At 44.3% G+C, this 5,000-nt stretch overlaps 1 protein-coding gene across 1 annotated transcript in view; it reads right to left on the reverse strand.

The window, feature by feature from the left end:
* Positions 1-5,000, reverse strand: part of arap2 (ArfGAP with RhoGAP domain, ankyrin repeat and PH domain 2) — a 315,937-nt gene that overhangs the window by 46,216 nt on the left and 264,721 nt on the right. The gene's annotated exons all lie outside the window — the stretch shown is intronic.

The raw sequence follows: 5,000 nt of genomic DNA on the forward strand, positions 1-5,000 counted from the left end.
AGAGTGTTTTGCTTCGCTTTTGTATGGGCAGTGAGCAGCCTATGCAAATTGTGTTTTGTTGATGCAACCAAAATGGCCTTGTTAGGAAATTATGTCTGCAATTAAGTGTGTGTGTGTGTGTGTGTGTGTGTGTGTGTGTGTGTGTGTGTGTGTGTGTGTGTGTGTGTGTGTGTGTGTGTGTGTGTGTGTGTGTGTGTGTGTGTGTGTGTGTGTGTGTGTGTGTGTGTAAAAAGGAAATGGGAGACACAGGAATAGACAGAGTGAAAGACAGAGAGAAAGCAAGAAAGAGAAGAAGAATGCGGTGTCGGGGGGTAAAAGAGGTGATCCCTTCATCATTGTTATATGATGACAAACACATTTCATATTTTTGTCTCCCCTTTAGAATTTGCTCGCCTCTCTCTCTCTCTCTCTCTCTCTCTCTCTCCATCCATCTATCTCTCTCGCTCTCTTTCTCTGTCTCTCTCTCTCCATCCATCCATCTCTCTCTCTCTATCTCTCTCTGTGTCTCTGTCTCTCTCTCTCACCCCTCTCTCTCTCTCTCTCTCTCTCTCTCTCTCTCTCTCTCTCTCTCTCTCTCTCTCTCTCTCTCTCTCTTTATCTCTCTCTTTTTCTGTCTATACTTGCCCTCCTCTCTTTTTGTCTGCCGCTCCCCTCCCTTCCTTCCTTTCCCCCCTCTAACCCAATTCCCGACGGAACTGCTTTGTCACGCTAATGTCGCCATCGCTAACTGATTAGCGTCTGAGCGCCTGCCCGCCTCGTGCCTTGTTTGCAGCGTCGATGTGCGCAAACGGGAGGCGAGCTGACTGGCATGAGTGCCAAGTGGAAAATCCTATTTCAGGCCGTATTCCGTGCTCTCACATACACCCCCACCCGCCCCCTCTGTCCCTAAACCATCCTCAACCCCCCCCCCTCCAGAAAAAGAAATTAAAAACAACAACAATTCCAAGCTATTCCTCTCCCCATCTGCATCCCAATCCCCTTCCCTCCTCTCCCTTTAACTCCGAACTGCTGTGTCGTATAACCCGCAATTATGCCAAATTGCGAATCGAGCCAATTTAGTTTCAGGCCCCTTTCGACGGCAACAACAGACAGCATGAAAAAAACATAGCAATTGCATCCCAAAACAAAAAAATAAAACTTTTCCAAGTGCTCTTCAATTTAGAGAGGCCACTTCTGGTCATATCTTTGCATTTGTTTGTTTTCATCAAGACAAAAATGTTCAGCAGTAGGGAAACGAATTCACAAAAAATAGAACGATCCCCCCTCTTTTCACCTCTTTTTTTTCTCAATTGTTTTCAATTTGTCTTTGGTGACTTTGAAAGTGAAAAAGCAAAATGCAATTTAGAAAATGCATCTTAATGAAGGTGTCAGCCAGGTCACCCTAACCCTGCCAAAGATTTACATGAGTTTTTGTGTGGACAAAGGATAGGGGAACAGCAATCACATAACACATGCAGTGCAGAAAATAATACTTAAAGGGGTATGCCACTATTTTGGGGCTTAATACAGTTAAAATCGTTGGCTGGGGTTTATAAAGGTGGTAAAGTGTCTTATTTTTCATGTTAAGCGTTGTCTTGCTTTAAGACAAGTTAAAAGAGGGAATATGTCGCTAAGCTAGTGAAAGTCTTGTCTCTTAAAGGGACACTGTGTGAGATTTTTAGTTATTTATTTCCAGAATTCATCCAGAATTCATCTTCTCCATGGTCCGCCATTTTGAATTTCCAAAAATAGTCATTTTAGCTGCAAAAATGACTGTACTTGGATCTTACTAGAAAATATTTGTTTATTACTTAGTAAACTTTCATGTAAAGATCAAATTTGGCAATAGGCAGCCCAGTTTCAATGGGCAGCATAGTTGCAGTACCTTTTTTGACCATTTCCTGCACAGTGTACCTTTAAGCTACTTGCGTTGTGCACGTGTGATTTCACGACTATTACTCCACTACTACATTACGTCATTCCTTAGTAACATTACATTACATTACACTTGGCTGATGCGTTTATCCAAACAGGCATTTATTTTCACAGGGTATTAGTTTCTAGTCTAACAGTCCTTGTTTTTTTTCCAAGAACTTCTAGGTTCCTCATAGAACATTAGGGTTCCTGCAAAAAACAGCTGAGGGTTGTTTAAGGAACCCTCGGTAACACTTTATTTTAGGGATACATCTATTAGCACCGATTCATACAATGTTAATGCCTGCATAAGTAACTTGTAAGGCATGTACTCAGCAAACGCTAAGGCCTACTAGGTCCTTACTAGGGTTAAATTGGTAATAAATCCCTTATTGTGCATGAACAAGACATTTGTGAATACATGCCTAACAAATGTTTGATTTTGCTTTGTGCATGCTTTACAAGTTACTTATACAGTTACATTGTATGTATTAGTGCTAATATAATAGCTAATATCCCTAAAATAATAGTATAATAGCTAGTATCCCTAAAATAAAGTGTTACCGAACCCTCAAGTTTTACTGTGTGATATGACACGATTTGCCTCTTGCGACTGAAAAATCCTAAACTCTTCTAGGCATATGGGCCTTTCCAGAGGCAGCAACAGTAACACTAGCAGTACATTATGCACACAAACAAACAAATGGGCGTGCAAAATAGCCGACATGTTTTTACATTATTGTTTACATTCATTTACTGGGCGCGGCGGACGGCCCTTTTATACTAAACGGCTTTGTGTGAGTCTGTGTGTCTGTGTGTGTGTGTGTGTGTGTGTGTGTGTGTGTGTGTGTGTGTGTGTGTGTGTGTGTGTGTGTGTGTGTGTGTGTGTGTGTGTGTGTGTGTGTGTGTGTGTGTGTGTGCGCGTGCGCGCGTGTGTGTGTGTGCACGCGTGCAAAAGTGAAACATCACTCTCTGGGTAAATTAGTAAAGCTCGAAGTAAGCAAGCGGCACAGCAGTGGGCAGTGAAAAAAAATGGGAGTAGGATGGGACGAAGTAGCAAGTAGGCCGAGAGACCGAGAGAAGAGTCGAGTCAGCACATGTGTGGCTGTTAAATGGATTTGAAAAGCAGGTCCGCTCCCGTGGCAACTTCTCTAAGATGTCTGGAGAAAGATAGGTAGGAGGCGAATCTCATTCCAGAGCTCTGCAGCGTTGTTCCTGTCCGTGTCTGTGCGTGTGTGTGCGTGTGTGTGTGTGTGTGTGTGTGTGTGTGTGTGTGTGTGTGTGTGTGTGTGTGTGTGTGTGTGTGTGTGTGTGTGTGTGTGTGTGTGTGTGTGTGTGTGTGTGTCTGTGTCTGTGTGTGTCTGTGTGTGTCTGTGTGTGTCTGTGTGTCTGTGTGTGTGCGTGTGTGTGCGCGCGCACATGTGCGCGTGTGTAACTCTTCTTACATAGCACACTCAATCTCCAGGCATGCATCTCATTACGTAGCCTTTCACCACGAGTGTGTGTGGGAGGGCATTTGCATTACATCAGGGGTTCCCAACCTTTTCCAACGTGGGGCCCACTCAAAATTGTCACAAATGTTCAGGGCCCACTTCTGACCCAATAAAGAATAAAACTCAAATAAATCAATAGCAACACACACCAAAATATGATTATAATTTGTAGAAAATGATTTCAAGGCCCATTTGGAATACCTTCAGGGCCCACAAGTGGGCCCCGGCCCATAGGTTGAAAATCACTGCATTACATGAATGGGTAAAGTACTGTACATAACAGGACGCACAGCACAGCGCAGCGCCGGTAAATGTAATGCACTGAGGCTTAGAGTGCACTAGCAAGTAGCAAATAACGATAAGAAAAGAGTCCATTCACTGTTTACCAGTCTCACGTAAGCACTGCATCACTTCGAGGAGACGTCAATGTCCTCCACCATCGAAGCTCTTGGCTTTAAGAGCTTCTCGAGTTAATCCTCCTTGGGAAATATAGTGAGGTTTTCATCTATGGCAAACTCTACAAGGCCTGACACTACCACACAAGCAAACAAGGCAATTGTCAAGGGCCCCCCCCCCCCCCCCCACCCCCTGATGTAAGGGCCTCCCTGTTAATGAATGGCTAAGTTTAGGACTGCCGAGGGCGAGTGGGGGGGGGGTTGGGTGCGGGGGTTGGGGGGCAAAGGGGTATGTTGTCCCGGGTTCCCAGGCAGTGAGGGGGCCCAGAGTTGGGTCCCCATTACATTGTATGTATTGGGTAGGGGGCCCTTCTAGATGACTTTGTCCTGGGCCCAGCAAAAGCAGTCAAAGGTCCTGATTAAGTTAGGTGATGAAATTAGTTAAATTAGAAAAAAGTGCAATTATATTGCTATTGAAATCTCTGTTAAGGGGGCTTCTCCCACATAGTTTGAGGAGAAGGTAGGGCCCCAAGTCCCTCTTTGCCTAGTTGCCCCCAAATACCTTGAAACAGCCCTGAACTCTACAACCAGCCTTGAGGAGTTCTGGACGACTTGGGTGGAGCATTTGATCTCCAAGGATGAACTGAAGTTAAAACCGCCCTCCACAGTTTGTGAGAGTTTGCGTGGTGCCTGACTCAAGTATGCCTAATCTCAGTGTACACAAATGCTGTTTAACTGTCCTTGCGGTTTTGAATGTCTTTCATGCCGGAAGTGAAGACATACGACACAGATTTGATTATGTTTCATAAAGTAAATAAAATGTAGTTTTACTCATGAGAATATAATATTACAATTTAGTTTAACTTATGAGAAGTTGTAGCATAAGCTATAAGTTGATTTAGGAAGAAATTTAATTAACTTTTTAATCCTAGCTTGTACTCTCTGTGCACACAGGTGCATAAAGGTGCATTAAGGATGTCATAAATGCATAAAAAAATGTCCATTGACCTTTAAAACAGAGACTTTTGCTTTCTGGTTGATTTAACACTGGTCATTTCGGTGGTGGTTCAGGTGGGTAGGAGAGCCGTTCGGCAACCCAAAGGTTGCAGGTTCGAGCCCCGTCTGACCTCATCGATGTGTCCTTGAACAAGATGCTTGGCCCCAAGTTTCTCCTGGTGGCAGGGTGGTACCCTGCATGGCCGCCACGGCCACCGGTGTG

Source organism: Engraulis encrasicolus, chromosome 21 (genome assembly GCF_034702125.1).
Source record: "Engraulis encrasicolus isolate BLACKSEA-1 chromosome 21, IST_EnEncr_1.0, whole genome shotgun sequence".
NCBI lineage: Eukaryota > Metazoa > Chordata > Actinopteri > Clupeiformes > Engraulidae > Engraulis > Engraulis encrasicolus.